The sequence below is a fragment of the Pinus tabuliformis genome, chromosome 9, assembly GCF_031772625.1.
Source record: "Pinus tabuliformis cultivar Carrire ecotype Pingquan chromosome 9, CPIR1, whole genome shotgun sequence".
NCBI lineage: Eukaryota > Viridiplantae > Streptophyta > Pinopsida > Pinales > Pinaceae > Pinus > Pinus tabuliformis.
In genome coordinates this window covers 1,534,841,851-1,534,860,244 of record NC_142307.1, presented here as the reverse complement: position 1 = coordinate 1,534,860,244, position 18,394 = coordinate 1,534,841,851, and the positions used below count along the sequence as shown (strand labels likewise).

The 18,394-nt window shown below is 36.4% G+C and overlaps 1 pseudogene; it reads right to left on the bottom strand.

The window, feature by feature from the left end:
• Positions 1-13,297: 13,297 nt before the first annotated feature.
• LOC149154470 (cell division topological specificity factor homolog, chloroplastic pseudogene) lies at positions 13,298-14,036 on the bottom strand (annotated as a pseudogene).
• Between the last annotated feature and the right edge of the window lie 4,358 nt (positions 14,037-18,394).

The following is an 18,394-nucleotide window of genomic DNA, read 5'->3' as shown; positions in this document are numbered from 1 at the left end:
AGCTTCCTTATCGGTGATTTTCAATTGAGGATTTAACTTGGAGTTGTGACATTTCAATTTTGCTGATCACCAACTATCCCTCTATGTCCAGCCTTAGCTATTGGTTCCTCGGCTCTTTATGTGACCACAGGCCAGCCCCCTTATCAGCAGTTCATAATCAGTGAATTCCTTGTGATGCACAATGTGTTGCTACCTCCAATCGCTAATTTTTGATTGATGATGTCATCAATGCCACGTGTCGCTTCTTGAGTGGTGACATGTGTCACCCAGATATGCCTCCACAAGACGCTTGAAAATGCTAGATCTGCATTCCACGTGTCCTCCGTACTGCCACACCATGATGTTAGACACCACGTGGCTTTAGCGGGACCAATAGTATTCTGCCACGTGGTCCCCTGGAGGAGAGAGAAAAGGCCCGCCCGCACTTGGTTTTGCGTTGAATTTCTTTGTTAATCGAAATCAGCCCATCCCGGTGCTTTAACACTAACATATCACAACTCGCGAGTTGTCACCCCATCGGTGCACCAATTCGCCAATATGACTAATCACTGGGCGCCAATCATTGATATTACTTTTTTGTTGCGACCTACGATACATCGGAGCTTTGACATGCGATGTGTCGATATGCGATGCGATCCTGATGTGCGATCACCGATATGCCCTGTCGCTGGAACCCCCGATATCCAATATACTATGTGCCATGGACCTTCAATCACCGATTTCTGATATCGGCGATCGCTGATCACAAGTTTTCTTTGACCTCTCCTATTTCTGCTTTAGAAAACCCCGATTGCGATTTGCGATGTGCTCCCAGGCCTTTGATATGCTCTTCTCCTTCATTTCAAAGGAAACAAAACCCCTGAACTTGAATAGGCCATATCTTTTGATTGAGAAGTCCATTTTCAAATTTCCATATAATGTTGGAAATCTCATTCCGAGATCTATGCAATGGAGATGGCACGATTTAGCTTTGACAGCTTCTTTGGCTTGGAATATGGATTCAAACTTCACTACTCTTTGGCACTTTGGATAACTGAAAACTCATAATGCAGTGAGTGACAACAAGTTGGATTCAAGTTTAGATGAGTTTTGGAAGTGAAATACAAACTGCTACACGAGTCCTTGATTTACTACAAGAGATAATCCAATGAGCAATGAAATTTTCCCAGGATGAGGTTTGAAAGAGAAAAAAAGGTTAATGAATGAAAATTAATGATAAAGTACTCATATTCACATCGTCATGTTAGTGGTAGAAGGATTTATTCAACAAATGGGTGGTTGTACATTTACAACAATCAATAATGATAAAAATCCAATAAATATCATCAACCAGAATGAACTCAAATGCTTGAAAAGAGATGTCAACTAAAAAATATAATCACTGCTAAAAATACAATCTACTTCTCAAAGTATTGTGCACGAAAAGACTGTAAACAAGCTAATTAAGCCTACATAAAAAGAATACTTCAGAAATAAAATGTAGAAATGGATAAGTGCATACAAGATAATAATAAAAAATGGGTCTTGAGCACTTGGGGTGATACCTAATCAAGGAAGCTTGGATCCATAATAGAAAACTATCTAAGAAAAAAATATGTCTTTCATTAACTTGAAAATTGCTTGTACATCAAAAGTTACAGAATTGGAACTCCTAAAGCTCTCTACTACTAATGCTTCCACTAACTTCAACTATCTATTAGCTTCCTAATAGGCTAGTCGAGCACTCTATTTATACAAGATGAGTGAGGGGAAACCTCCTTGATAGGAAGATCATTTTCCCTCCAAAAAAAGAAAAGAAAAGATTATGCTCATTGTGTGATTTCACAGCTACAGGGAGGAGTATTTAGTGCTCCAAGCTAGTCGAATTTGATTTTCCTGTAGTAGGGGAAAGGTCCAATAAATATCTTTGACTAGATATCTTTGTGATATGTGCCAATATTCTCAATAGCCCACATCATAATCACATACGACACATAAAGCATGATAAATCCCTATAACCTTCACACCAAATCATTTAAGCTAAGAAAATATTATTAAGAGCAAAAGGGAAGATCTAATACAACCTTTATGTGCATAGAAAATTTTAGATGGGACTTATGTTTTACCTGATTGGGAATCCTATTAAGAAGCGATGAAAGAATCTCACATTGAGACTCGATGTTTAACATAAACATTATAAACCACTTGATACTCTTACTTGTAGTTTTCTCTTTCAACTCGATGAATGTTCCACACATTCAAACATGGTTTTGCAAAGGAAACCTCATTGGTTATCCAACTTCCATTCAAGATGCTTTATTATCTTCATTGACCCTTGATTCTCTTCTTTAACTTTTTCATTGACATCTTTCAACACTTCATTCCATCTTCATTATAGAGCTTTTATTTCTCTAGGTAGAAAATTCATTGCTAGCATTGTTGAATATGAATTTACATAGGCCTTACTCATAGGTTTATTAAAGCAAATTTACCAATGCCATATTTTTTTTTAAATGATTACAATGTGTTTAGGGATTGATGTAGCAACACTACCAATAATCATAACTATGCCTCCATTTTCAGCCATTAAGGATATTTATGTCCATGCTTCCTTAACAGGATGTACACAAACTTCTGTTGCTTACAATTAAAAATAATTGTACTGGTATACTATTAAATGGTAATGGCCATTGCATTTCACTTGAGGGATTTTTCCATATTGATCTTGAATATTTGAATTTGCAAATAATTTCTTAAAAACCAATTGAATTGCAATGTAAATGGGCGCATTTTCGGTTGAAGATGAAACCTTTTATTTCCAGATCTTGAATTGTTTGGAAAATACCTAGTATTGATGCGTTAATAGAGTTTCTAAACACTCTAATAGTCTCTATTGTTTATGGTACAAACAAAATAAAAATTCCACTCTCACTGATATTCAAATATTTTTACAAGATGCATAAGAAAAAAATGATTTTCTTCATCTTGAGTCACAACTCCAACAAGATGAACTAAAAGAAATGAATCAACATTTTGAACTAGTTCTTGTTTAGAACAACTCTATGTTTGATATTGATTCCCAATAGTATTTAGCACATGATAATTTCAGTGACACCACTTGAGGAGTAGATTCAAACGAAGATGTATAAACTTTACTTGGACTTCCCGAGCCCATCATCAGACCTTGGGAAGTAGTCATTAACAACAAGCACAAAAACAATCTAAGATATGAAATGAACTGAACTTTCATATTCCAAACTACTTCAAACCAATCTAGTTTCATAGTGTTGAGTTAATTCAAGGGATCTCATCTTCACTTGCTGCACATCTTCATCAAATTCTCAAGTTACAACTTTGTTATTGAGTTAGCCACCCGAAATATCAGTGTTTTAATCTTCACCCTTGTGAGAATTATGGAAAACATACTCATCATTTAGACATACATTTTAGATATACGATTCCTACAAAAACAAATATTAATCTTGGATGGATCACTTCTTGGTAATGGTCTCCAAACCCCAAGAAGATATATTGGTCATACCAAAAAGTTCATTCTCGAGTATTGATACATCTTGTAGTGGAGATATTTTCATCTTCTCACCTTATTTTTGACTTGGGCAACGGGGGGGGGGGGGGGGGGGATCAGTAATTATATACTAGTTTTGAAGTCATATCAAGCGAGCCTAAGCCACAACCAATGTTAGACTCTATAGCTAGAGCCTAGAGCTAGAGTTAGCTAGTGCCAAAGTCAGGACTTTTAGGCAGAGACATACTCATGTTCCATGAGTATGATTTGGTTTGTGTCCAATGTTAAACCACCACTGGTAGAAGTCTTCAACTTCTATTACTAATTTCGTTAGTTTATGGTTATCTTTAAACCATCCTCATGTAACACTTCAATTTCAGAGAAGATATTAGCTTCTAGCTAGATTCAGAGTTGTTCTGGTAACTTCTTTGAGCCATGTTCCAAATTTGGTGGGAAACCTTAAACCACCACCAATAGATGACTTAGGCTTTTTCTTTATCATTTGGTTTGTAGTTCCTTAAACTAGATTCAAAGAGCACATCTAGCCATTAACTACTATACACATGTATTTCAAATCTCTTCTTGGACTCATGTACACCACTTTGGATTAAGGGGGGGAATGTTGGAAACATAATCCTTAGGGGTTACATAAATGTGTTTTATTCACTTTAGAGGAAGGAGAAAATCCTCAAGTGAACACCAAAAATCATTAGAATTCCAAGAAACATGTTGGAATATGAAACCAAGGGTTAGAATATTGTTGTATTTATATGTATACCTTGTGAATAATAAGCATCACACAAATAAATAATTCTTCTACATTCACAAGTTCTTTTTAATAAAAAAGAAGATGAGAGTCTTGAGGATTATGTTGAAAGATTCAACTATAATTTACATAGGGAAAGGTAGGAAAATTTGGCCCATGAGACACTACATGTCTTGTTGTTGAGAGGAATCCAAGACGATTGTATTGAATAGTATCAACCTGATTGGTGGAGGAGATGTATGAATCAATAATCCCATTATGTCATTATTGAGTTGTGTTGAATATATCCCATGGGTACTTCAAAAACTGATAGAGGACCCATAGATGTATTGAAAAGAGTTGGAAAGACTGCTGGAAATGGGGTTACAAGAGCATAAATTTGGAATAGGTTAGAATAATTTAAAACTGATATACTTAATTTATTAAGCTCACAATTAAACATTGCACATGAACAAAAATAAAGGGGAAGCATAGTTAGCTTTAGAAATTTTATGTCCAAAGTACAGAAGGAAGCACCCATTGAAGGAATGTTCATTAGACCATATTGAGATATGTACAATATGCAACGAGGAAGATACTACCAACAATTTTTCATCCTTTCCAAGATTGAAATCTATCTACAAGGAAGTTGAGGAACCAGAGTAGTTATGTTTTGTCTCTAAGAAATGACAGTGGATGCCAAAATATGAAGTTGTGGTTCAATATCAATGATAGTATTTTAATTCATATTGGAATAAGCCTTCAATGTAGAATTCTTCTCTAATGTGGTGCTTTCCTGCTCAACCATGGATGGCTCCTCCATGCCCAAATTAACTTTGGCAATAAGGGTGGAGAAATCCCACTTTTGGAGACCCTCAATAGGCCACATAAAACACCCCATGCAACTTCTTCCCCATCCACAAATGAAACCATCCACCTTGACCCCTCTTTGACCAAAAATATCTACACATGCCATGCCTAACCACAATAATGGTAAGGTAGATTAACCAACCCAAGATGTTGGGCTCGCTTCTTACCCAACTTACTCCATCTCTTCCTTAGATTCATATGATATCCACTTAAGATTAGGGAATGTTGAGAAATCAATGCTAGTCGATATTAGGGTTTAATTCCTCTTTCTTGATAATTATTTGTGAAATATGTTGGCCTATTTTACATATTTATTAGATTACTTTTCATCAAGAAATTACCAAAGTATATGTGTATGAATATCACAAGAACAAGAGACATAAGATGTAGGTGCACAACCAAGGAAAAACCCCTATAAGGGGAAAACCCAGTCAAGAACTCTTCATTCAGTAATTAAATTCAAGATGAGACACTTTTAGACTTCTTAGACCTAGTTAGAGACTTCCTCCAACCACCAAGTCAACCCTTCCCTGTAGTAGATTATCTTGACAAAGTACTCCAAGTGACAACTTCCCAGTAACAACTTCAGTCTAGGATTTCGCCCCCCCAGAAGCAGAACTTTGACCCCAACGTCATAATTTCGGACCTACAATAGAGACAAATTTTTGGCCCCAACAATTTCCTAGAAAACTTCCATGTGTGAGAAAAAGAGAGCCCAAAACTTCAACTTAGGGTTTCCCAACAAACTTCGTCCTTCTCCAGATTCTTCTCTCGCTTTTTCTGCTTCTCTGTCTTGTAGATTGAAATTCTTGAGTGAGTGAGTGAATTAGTTCAAATGCCTATCCTTATATAGCCTTTCCATTAGGTTGAATTTCCCTCATGTAAGCCAAATTCTTGGGGATAGAGCTAACTTGGTGTGGAGGTGACAAATTATATTTTTGACTCAAAAATAATTATTTTTACGTGATACAAAAGCCCAAGAAGGGTCTAATAAAAATGAAAATGACTCTAATGACTCAAAAAAACACCTTGACGTCCAAAATGGGGACTTTGACCTAGAAAAAATTGACCCAAGCATGAAACCCATGCTTTAATAAGTCATTTTCTTTAATAATAAAATTTTATTTTGACAAGTAAAATTATGAAGACCAAAGCTAGTTACATTCTCTAATATGGAATACCTTAACTAAAGAAAATCCTCCTATTTATATTGAATACCTCAATGAGGAAGTTTTGAATGAAGAAACTGAACTGGTTCAATCTCTAGAGACCTCAAGAATAAACAAATATTAGTTGGAACCATTGGTTCCTCCTTACCTAGAAATATTGGACTTGGAGAAACCAAATACCCAACATGAATTTGATTTACTTGGTGAACTTAAGAACAATTGTGTTCACATACCATTGTTCTAACCAATCAAGGACATTCATACTTACTCGAAAGTGGTAAGGGAATTATGTTTAAGGAAACTTGGCAGAAGAATAAAGGATCCTAAAAGTTTTCATGTTATGGGAAAAATATTAAACTTTATGATTGAGGGAGTTCTTACAACCAAATAATCAGACCTTTGGAGGCTAATAGTCAATGTTCATATTAACCATAAACTCATTTCCAACACATTGATTGACCTTGGTTCTACCATCAATGTCATGACCTGCGAGACCATTGAAGCCCTAGGAATTTTAGGTCATAGGAAAAATACCACAATGTTACAACTTATTAACAAATCAACTATCAAACTAGAGGGAATCTTAGAAGATGTAATGATATCTATATATTCATGGGAGTATCCCACTGACTTCATGATCCTACAACCCAAGTCTTCTTTGGGAGGCTATCCTTTAATCTTGGGAAGGCCATGGATGGCTACTACAAACTTTTACATCAGTTGCAGGTTTGGTAACATGACCATATCCCATGGGAGCTCCACAAAACAAATTAACCTATATCCTCCTGCCAAGCCCGTTATATATATTGAAACATCATTTTGGTCTGATAAAGAAGAAAGTGACGAGGAGGAAGTTTCCTATCAAGTCCTCTCCATAGACCAATATCTAGACATTAGGGATAAAATTGAATACAACTAAAGTGATTTCATAGCTTCCTACTCCTCTTCATATAACTCAAATGTTCTCACCCACATAATGTACCCAAAGTCCAAAATTCTATTGTCACAATATCAACTTTGGAAACCATAGAGATCAGTCCTAGAAAAACCTTGAAAATAAATAAATGGTTGACTAAACAACAAAAGGAATGACTAATCTAATTCCTACAAAAGCATAACAATGATTTTTCTTGTGAATACACATATTAAAGGAATCCATCCTCACATGTGTACTCGTCATATCTATATCAAGGAAAGGTCCAAACCCATTTTTCAACCCCAACGCCAGAAGAATTTTCCATTGAGGGATGTGGTTAAAGAATAGGTGTAGAAATTGATTTCAGCCAACTTCATCTATCCCATTTCTAACAACTATTGGGTCTCCACTCTTTTCATTGTACCTAAAAGTAATATCAAAATGAGAATTTGTGTTGATTATAGGGAACTTAATAAAGTTATGCAAAAATACCACTTCCCATTACCGTTTATTGACCAAGTCCTGGATATGTTCACAGGGAATGAGTACTTTTATCTCCTCGACAATTTCAGTGGATACAACCAAATCTATGTCGCTCCAAAAGATCATGACAAAACCACATTCACATGTCCTTGGGTAACATTTTCCTATCGAGTTCTACCCTTTGGAACTTGTAATTCTCCAAATTTTTTCGAGCAAGTCACGATTTGAATATTGTTCGATATAATTCACAACAAAATAGAAATTTACATGGATGATTTCACTACATACACTAATATATTTGAATTTTCCATAGCCTATGTAGAAATAGTTTTAGAAATATATAAGGAGATACATGTAGCCCTTAGTAATGATAAATGTTTCATAATGTTACCTGAAGCTATAGTACTAGGGCATCATATCTCATCAAAAAGCATTCAAGTGGACCTAGAAAAAATAAGAGTAATATTAAACTTGCCTACTCCACAGACACAAAAAGAAGTACAAAGTTTTCTGGGATATGCTGGTTAATATCATCATTTTTATTGAAGAATTTTTTGAAATAGATTTTCATTTATTTCCCTTGCTTAATAAAAATTCTAAATTTGTGTGGACAAAGAGGTGTTAGCGTGCCTTCGAAGAAGTGAAATCCAAAATATCCAGTGCTCCTATTTTGAGAGGGCCTAATTGATTCTTGTTGTTTCACATATCTAGAGATGTGTTGGACACTGTCATTGGAGACGTCTTAGGGAAACAAGAAAGAAATAATCCATATACAATATATTTTATCAACAAAAATATCTCTCTTGTAAAACTAAACTATAAAATAATATACGAATATTTTCTTGTGGTTATACATGCTATTAATAAATTTTGGCATTACATAGCAGGTTATCCTATGATTTTACACATTGACCATGTTTCCATTAAGTACTCAATGAATAAACTAATCAAAAATGGTACGGTAAATGGATGGTTGTTATTACTGCAAGAATTTGATATAACCATCCTAAACAAACTAGGGAATGATAATGTAGTGACAAAATTTCTTTCTAGGGTTACATTGAATGAGAATGAGCCACTTGTAGAATATTCTTTTCCCAATGAGAATATTTTTATATCATTTACTAAATCACCTTAGTTTGAAAATATTATGAACTACTTAGTCGTAGGTAAAATTCAACATAACCTATCTCCAATAGAGAGGAAAAATATCATCATGCAAGGATGGAGATTCTCATGGATCAATAGATGCATCTTCTACACAAGGCCAAATATTATCATTTGATGGTGTCTATGAGAGGATGATAACTATTACATATTGAAAACTTATCATGATGGACCTTATGGGGGCCACTTTGGAGATAAGAGAACCAAATATAAAGTACTCCATTAAGGGTACTCCTGGGCCACCATTTTCCACGATGTTAAGCAATATGTAAAGAGATGTGACAAGTATCAAAGCATGTAAAGACTGATACAATAAAATGAAGTGTCATTGCAACTATAAATAGTACTAGAACCCTTCAACAAATGGGCCCTTGAATTTGTTGGACCAATCAATCCTCCTTCTCTTCATAACTCTTACATCCTAGTATGTAAAAAATGTGTCATGAAATCCAAGGCTCTCTAAATTGCAATTGAGAAAGCAATGGTATATTTTCTTCATGAATATATCGTCACCAGACTTGGGATACCATTGGATACCATCATCGATAGAGGAACACAACTTACTTATAGGTTCATCAAGGACCTTATGGATGTACAAGATCAAGAACAAGGTTACAACACCATACCATTTGTAGGCTAATGGATAGGTAGAAGGGATGAAAAACGTAATTGAGGCCATTCTAACAAACACTGTCAGATTGCACCTCGAGGACTGGGTCCACCAACTTCCTAAAGTCCTATTGACTTATATGACAACATGGAGAACAGCTACTAGTTTTACTTTGTATGAATTGGTATATAGAATTTTTCCGATAGAGACATAAATACATACCCTAAGAACAATAACACAACTTGTGATGGAACTTTCTGAAGAACAAAAACATAGGCTCCACTAGATTAATGAACTGGATGAACTTCATTAAGATTACATACACCCGATAATAGTAATACAACATCATAGAGCTCAGTGGAACAATAATTTCATAAAAGAGTGTTGAATGGTGTTTTCATTAATACCAACATCCATTATTGAATGCTCTTAATATTTTTTTATTTGTCATCAATTGGAAGCTCCACTGGTCAAATTCCCTGGGAAACCCTAAAATCTCCACACTTGTTGAAGCATTTGGGAATTAATATTATGGATCTTGGTCTCGAGAGCTCTATTAATGGATTATCCCCATCATGATGATTTTTTTGATATGTGGAACACTTTGTGGGTCTTCACGGTTTGAGAAATATGCCTAGTCAAAGATGGTGCACCCATCCCGTGGTCAAAATCCCCAAACATAGTTGATGTGGAAACATATAATTGATTGAGACTATTGTTCATTTCATTGAAAAGGTGTTCATTTAAATGGGTTCTTCATTAAAAGGGGTTTAAACAAATATTGGCTTAACTTAAAATTGGAGAATGACTCAACTAATTCAAGTTATTTAATGGAGGGGTTTTGGCTCAGAAGATATTAAATTTTAAAATTCAAATCTACCCTCCAATCCATGTCAGTTCTAAGAATTTCTAATTGAAATTATTTCAAAAGGGGACTTTTCAATTCGTTCCTAATGTTTGGCTCCATTATTATTATTATTTTTTTTAATTTTAGCTTCCCTCTTAACATGTAAATCGACTCCCTCAATATAGTCCCTCCTAAAACTATATAAAGGTATTCACTTCTCCTTCAAAGGTATGATTTTAAGCATGAATCTTGTGAATATTCTCTGTAGCTAGGTGCAAATAAAGTATATTTGAAGAAGAAGGTATGGACACACTATTTTCTCTGATATTAGCATATTGGAGTAGTTAGCTAACCATATACAATAGATCGATATTCTGTTCTGGAGGAAATTTCTATTATGGGTTAAAAGTTTTTATTTTTGGGTTTTGGTTCTCGTAGGGAAGCATATAAAGCCAATTGAAAAGAAATCTGGGTTTAACTGTATCATGTCTCCCATACCAAGTCTATCATGATGAAGGCTTGTAGAAATTGAAAATTAAAAACCCGATTTTAGAAGATGCAAGATGTTGGGACTCAGAAATGTCATATTTTCATCCATCTTTTTCTTCACTATTCCTCACATTTCATCATCCCATTAACCTTTTATCATATCATTTTCATACATACATTTGGGTTTCAACTTCTTATTTTCCATTTTATTCATTTTTGTATTACAAGTGAATTTATGATTAAATATTAGAAAATATACATATTTTTATATATATCTCAAGAATATGTGAGTTTTGTGATGTGTAGGAAATATGTGAAGAATTAATATCTCCTCCACCATATTAAGGAGATAATTATGCAAGCCTATTCCTAAGGAGAAAATCATGGAGGATTTGGTTGGCATATCTTATCCAATTCCTAAGGATAAAATCATGGAGGATTTCGTTGGCATATCTTATCCAATTCCTTAGGAGAAAATCATGGAGGATTTGGTTGGCATATCTTATCCAATATATGTGAGAGATTTGTGGAGGATTCAAAGGGATCATATTTTCTAATAATGAGAAAGTAGTTAAAAATGCTTGAGAGATTTGTGGGATCATATCTTGTAATAATGGGAAATTAGTTGAGAGTGGTTGAGAGAATATTGGATATGTAATTATGAGATGGTTATCTTCCTCATGTATATAAGAGAGTGCTCTCTCTTCATTTGAATAATGAATAATGAATAATGGAAAGGAATTCTTAGTTTTTCATTTTTTTGTTATGCTTTCATGATTTGTAATTTGGTTCTTGTAATATAATTTGACATAGTTTTATTGTTGTGAGCTCACATATGTTGTTTGTCATTCAATCCTTCACATGTTGTATTGCTTTTCATTTATGAAATTTCCTGCTTTCATAATTAATGTTTCAATGCATTCTTAGATTAATTTGATTTCAGTAGATTAGATTAGATTAGTTCCACTTCAGTCCTGCATATATAGTGCATGTGTCTCGTAAGTCTACGAACCGCGGATTGACAAATTAAATAGCTGGGCAAGTACTACAACAGAATTAAACGATAATATTTTCACCCAACATTTTGGCGCCGTTTCCGGGGAGGCACGATGGATTGAAGTTTAGTTTGATTTTTCATGCAAGTGTGTTTAGACATGTTCCTAACTCCGAGGTGTTAAGGCGGTAAGATGTGGGGAACAACCTATGCATCACATTCGAGATACCGTAACGGGCTAGAACTCTTATGGATCAGCGCATGTAGGGTGTGTTTACATTTATGCAAGTGTGAATTTCGATTTCTGCAAGTGTGTTTGATTTTCGCAACTATGAAGAGTGTTTGATGAATTCATGGTTCATGGTTGTAGTTGAAGAATTTGATTACTCAATTAATGAGAAATCCTTGTAAGAGGGTTTAATTGAGTATTGAATTCAAGATTATTTCTGTGGTCCTTTTGTTCAATTTTTAGTGTGCTGATTTTTTTTGTTTTTAGAATCTCTTTCCACATGGTTTTATAATGAGTGTCAGCTTGGAACTACTCACTCAGATCCTTGCAGAAGTCGGAATCTCTTCTTCCCTGGAAAAAGAGATCTTGACAAGAATTGACAGTTCAACTACTCCCTAAGAAATAAACAAATATTCAACATATGAAGAATCATGCATATCTGATGGCAAACAATCATTCGAACAGGAGATTGAGGAAGAAGAACAATAGATCGGAGTAGAAGAACAGGAGTTACAACATGATCTAAGTGAGAGAAATTGTTCTTATCAAAGCTTTATCGAACAATGGTTCCAGGTAAGTATTAGATTAGATTCGTCTTTTTATTTATTTTTAGTTGATTTGCAGTTACAGCAACTAGACTCATTCACTTTCGAATATTTTCATCTGTCATGTAAAAAATTGCTACTGGATATACTGTTGTTATTGCTACGTGAATGGCTTCATTGGAAGTTTAATTACATGTAACTAATTTTTTTTCTAATTAGTATAGAGTAGGTAGGCTTTCATTTGTAGTTTTTGCTTTCATTTTCAATTTTGCTTAGAATAAGTATGCTCTCCTCCGCACTTAGTGCGATCACGAGGATCAGAAAATAGGGATGGTTTAGACTAATTTCAGGAATAAATAAATTCATGTTTTGCCTAATCGATTTTATTGTTAATTTGAAAATCATTTTTAGTTGAAACTGTGTCTCGCTTGCAATTGATTATGTTTTTTAGACATACTAAAACCTACAGCAAGCAATTAGATGATAAAACCTGCAAAAACAATTAAATATGAAATTCCCTAGGTTCATTATTTCGCTTGGGGCCAATAAAAAAAAAAAAACTGTGAGGTTCATTGGATTGTGCACGAACTTGTAACGTTCTGTCTCCGTCTATTCATTTATCACTGAGCCATAGCGATGCCATCTCTTGTCTCTGTCTATTCATTTATCACTGAGCCATAGCGTAGCAATGCCATAAATCTGCAACTCTCTTGTCTCCGTCTATTCATTTATCGCTGAGCCGTAGCGTAGGGATGCATCACCATGGAAGAATATTCTTGTCCAGGTGGGAATGAAATCGATGGTGGTTTGACTCCAAAAAAATAACTGTACTCCTGATACTCTGGCTTTACATGTCGAACTGGCACTGTTACAAAATAGATAGTTCCAAGATCTGGGTCGGTTGAAACATTTAACTATACTTTATCCTCTGAGTCAATCTCCACAAAATCTGAGAGTGCACCCACAATATTGTTGACGATTTTTCGTTTTGCATCATCAGTTACAGCACATCTGTCAGAAAAGAGGATCATTTTCAGTCTCTGCTTTGCTATCTCCACATTTGAAGTTCTCTTGAGTTTTCTGGGAAACAATATGTTCCATGCCCAATTTATTCGTTCAAAAAAAACTCATATTTACATCTTTACGGATAAAGTCATCAATGTCCTGTGTTATAGAAATGCTGGAGAGACCATCATCCCCAACTCCATAACATTGATAAGACTTTCCTAGGTGATATCTTCCTGATGACAAATGCCATTGCATGGGTGTTTGCAGTGGAAGCATGGAGTGACAGTCACGAACAAATGAAGTGCTATATTTGCATCTATCCACCTTAGAGAATAAAGTAGGATTTCGGGGAAGCAATGCAGAAGGTTGAATATCCAGCCTGCTGGATGTTGTTGTGGGTGGAAAGGCCATCATTTTCACTGAAATTGGAGAGTGTAATCCCACAGAAATATATCACCAAGCGATGATACGTTATGTTATGGGATTTAAACCCTATACACGTCACTGCTACTGTATATTGTAACTATTAAGCGGACCATGCCGTTGCTTACTTGTTAAATTGATTGAGGAATGAGGGTTGGCGAGTAATGAGAATCCGAGCTTGAATTCATCTTATCCTGATGAGAGTGCTAAGGGGATTAAATCGTGGGTTAGTAGTCGACACTTATTGTCTCACTCTGTTATCTGTATATGTTTACGTCATTTTCAAAAAAAAAAAAAAAAAAAAAAAATTGCCCTCATTCATTCATAAACTAACTACTTGTTCCCTAAGAAATACAAAAGCCTTTTCAAATGTTTTCAATCAAACCACTAAAAACATTTTGAAAAAGTATTGCACAATCAATGAGTACATTGCATGGGGACATGCAATATTTCTAGTTGGGGGGAAATAAAAGTATGTTGGATTTTTTGTGAATTTGTGGGCAAACGTTAGGATGCATATACTAACAAGTGAAATGAGATTGGTGTTATGTGTAGGACAACGAGAAGCTTATGCAGAAAGCTCAACATTACGATGTGACACCTTTTTCATCCACAATTAGAGTTATTTCAGAAAATAATTAAAAAATGGACATTTTATAAATTCTTGAAAATGAGCTAATTTGTTTTTGAGTCACTTCATACAGGAATGATCGATGGAGATGGCACACAAAGGTGACAATTTTTATGCAGTAATGGTGCTAAGTTTTTCAGAGTGGACACAATCTAATGCAAAAGTGATTTTTTGAAATCACAATGAAACATGCATCATTAGACGCTTGAAGGAACTAATTCTTCACTGCACATATCATGACATTTTCCACTACACAAAAGTCCTTTTGCATCATGACTACTCGCCTTTTTCCTTCTAAACGCCTAGACCATCCTTGTGTTGCAGCCCATCTTCCATTTCCTTATCTTTCACGACTTCATGCATGCCTATTTTTCTGAATCGCATACATCCCTTTATCCTTTTCAGTTTATTTTTTCCTTCTAGTTTGCCTTTTGAATAAAACTCATTCCCTTTCCATGATTACATTGCCTTGATTTCCTAGCCATGCTGATCTACACTGCTTGTTCGTGAGTTCTTTCCATCTATAGTCCTACCAAATCTTTTTGTACAAACTCGCGTTGACTAATGTGGGATTCCTTAAGGCCCACCTTTCAACAAGTCTTGCCCCATCGACATCAGCACCTTATCTGGGAAATAGACTAGAGTTCCTTTTGAGTACCTAGAGGCTTGCATGCCTTAATGGCAAGTTCTCTCACTGACAATCATGGGAATACATCAATGTCCCTTGATCTTCAGATCTTGCAAGTGGCTCGACCTCAACACATCCATTCGCACTTTGCAAGATGTACTCCGGTACCTTGGCACTCATTGCCATCAATGGTGAGTTGCCTCGCATTGGTTAATGGCATGCATCAATGGCCAGTAATCCAATGATTTCTATTCATGCTCGACATCGACACATTCATTCGCATGTTAGAATTGTACCATCGAGTTTGTAGTAGGTGAAGACTATACACTTTTTCACGACTCCCTCAGCAGTTACAGCATCATGAATTCTGATCTATGAGAGTGGCACAGTTCCACTTTCAGTGTTTATCTTTTCCATGATTCAGCATTAGAAGTTCAGATTCCTTCATTTCCCAGGATCTAGTTACAACAACATCAGTCACATTTTCCTGATCCAGCAGCAGCAACAGTTACATTCCTATTGCATAATTCATCATTCTTGGGTAATTAGAGGTATGTTGTTTTCTAATCTTTAATCATGCAATTCCTTATATGCTAACTTGAATATTTTGGAAAATTCCCTCACCATGCTACATTTCCTTTCATGAGCCATGTCAAGTTGCATGAGGACATGCAACCAATTCAGTTGAGGGGGGGAAGAACTATATTCACTTCCATGATTCCATTTCTTCACCACTATCACTCCATTTACCATTCACCAACATTTATTTTCCAACGATACTTTGTTGCACTTTGCTTCATACGCAATATTGGCATGCTTCATTAATATTACAAAAGGGCTTTCTTATGCACATTATGATTTCCAGTGAGTGTTTACATTATTATTGAAGAAAAGAGAACATAAAATGAAATGAATGTTGTTAACACAAGAACCAACATTCTTTGTATCCATGGTTGTCACACAAGAACCAACCATAAGAAAATGTAAATTGTTACTCATGTCTTTCACATATCTTGGAAACATTCATTATTAAAAGACATCATCATGTAAAGCCAAAGTTCAAAATGCCAAATTTTCTTAAAGAGACCCATGCATGGTTGCATGAGGACATGCAACAAGTTCAGTTGGGGAGGATGTTGGGACTCAGAAATGTCATATTTTCATCCACCTTTTTCTTCACTATTCCTTACATTTCATCATCCCATTAACCTTTTATCATATCATTTTCATACATACATTTGGGTTTCACCTTCTTATTTTCCATTTTATTCATTTTTGTATTACAAGTGAATTTATGATTAAATATTTTTTTTTCTCGTTAAACTAGACTAATCTATTATATTATGTACAGTAAAACCTTACATCCAGAATGACATGTGGCTCAGGGCCAACTGAGGCTGTTCATGATTCAAAGTAGGCCCGCGCAGGGGCTTCCTAACCAGACTTACTCGCTTCCAGCCTATGACAAAATTTAAAACTGTACCCACTACTTGCATCAGCGACCCACGCAGGGGTTTCCATCCAAAAACAGAACTATACCCACGCAGGGGTGACCGAGGATCCTTGACAAACACTGACATAAGCCGAACTGGCAGGACTATGATAACCATAACATAAGGAAAAACAAACAAGACCCAGACAGAGATACTTGGCCTATATCCGACATAGATAAAAACAAAGAGCTGATACCGGACCTGAGCAAAAGAGGATGGAGACGGAGCTTGCCGAGGGTTGTCATTCCTCAGGCTTCTTCTCGAGGATTCGGCTCCATCCATCTCCTTCAGGGCGGCCTTCCCAAGCGTCCACTTCAGCCTGTTTGGAGGTCGACGCCTCATTCGCTTGTGGATGGGAAGGAGTCTGCTCCAGAACTCCCACTTGTGCTTCCTCAATGATTTCCTGCATGTCCTCTGAGGGCTCCTCCTTGCTACCTGAGCCTCCCTCCTCATCCTCAGGGTCCTCCATGAAAAGAACAGATATATGTGCATTGATACGAGCGTTGTTCCTTGAGCCTCCCAGAGTGAAAACGACGGTGCCAAACGCTGGCAGCGGGGGCGGCCCGGCACTGGGACTGCCGGAATCCATATACTGGCTAACCCGTAAAGGAGAGGCGCCTGACCTTCGGTGGCAATATTGACAACAGCAATGGTGATGAGAGTCTGCGACAGGGCTGCGCGAAGAGCCTCCGCGAGCTGAGCCCCGCCTGCTAAGCAGTCTTTGCCTTGGAGCCATTTTCCCTCCTGGAGCTTCTGAGGAACAATTCTCCACCCTGCGTCGCCCCCCTGTGGAATTGAGACCTCCTCTGTCAGCTCCCGGACCAAATTCACACGAATGACTCTCGCCCGTGAGTACCCACTGTAATTGTTCCACCACCTCGTGCTGGTTAGCTGCAACAGCAGTGGCTGAAGCTTGCAGGGAACGGGCGCCCCCCAGACCGAAATGCTCCAGAGCCAGCACCATACAATGCACACAATACAAATGAGCCTGCAATGCTCCCTTGCCGCTCTTAACCTGTCCATCATTCTCTCGAAAGTAGCCCGCCATAACTGCACTCTGCAGCTCCAGCGTTTCACCCTGTGCGGCATTGAATGCATTTGAGCACGAACAAACATTCTTCAATCCTCGGCGGCAGTGTGAAGTGCCTGCCTTAATTCAACACGGGGCGGCACATGCACGGCATGTGGCCCTTCCCTGGCTGTCGCATTGGCACCCGCATCCAGGGAAATTTATGATTAAATATTAGAAAATATACATATTTTTATATATATCTCAAGAATATGTGAGTTTTGTGATGTGTAGGAAATATGTGAAGAATTAATATCTCCTCCACCATATTAAGGAGATAATTATGCAAGCCTATTCCTATGGAGAAAATCATGGAGGATTTGGTTGGCATATATTTTCCAATTCCTAAGGAGAAAATCATAGAGGATTTCGTTGGCATATCGTATCCAATTCCTTAGGAGAAAATCATGGAGGATTTGGTTGGCATATCTTATCCAATATATGTGAGAGATTTGTGGAGGATTCAAAGGGATCATATTTTCTAATAATGAGAAAGTAGTTAAAAATGCTTGAGAGATTTGTGGGATCATATCTTGTAATAATGGGAAATTAGTTGAGAGTGGTTGAGAGAAT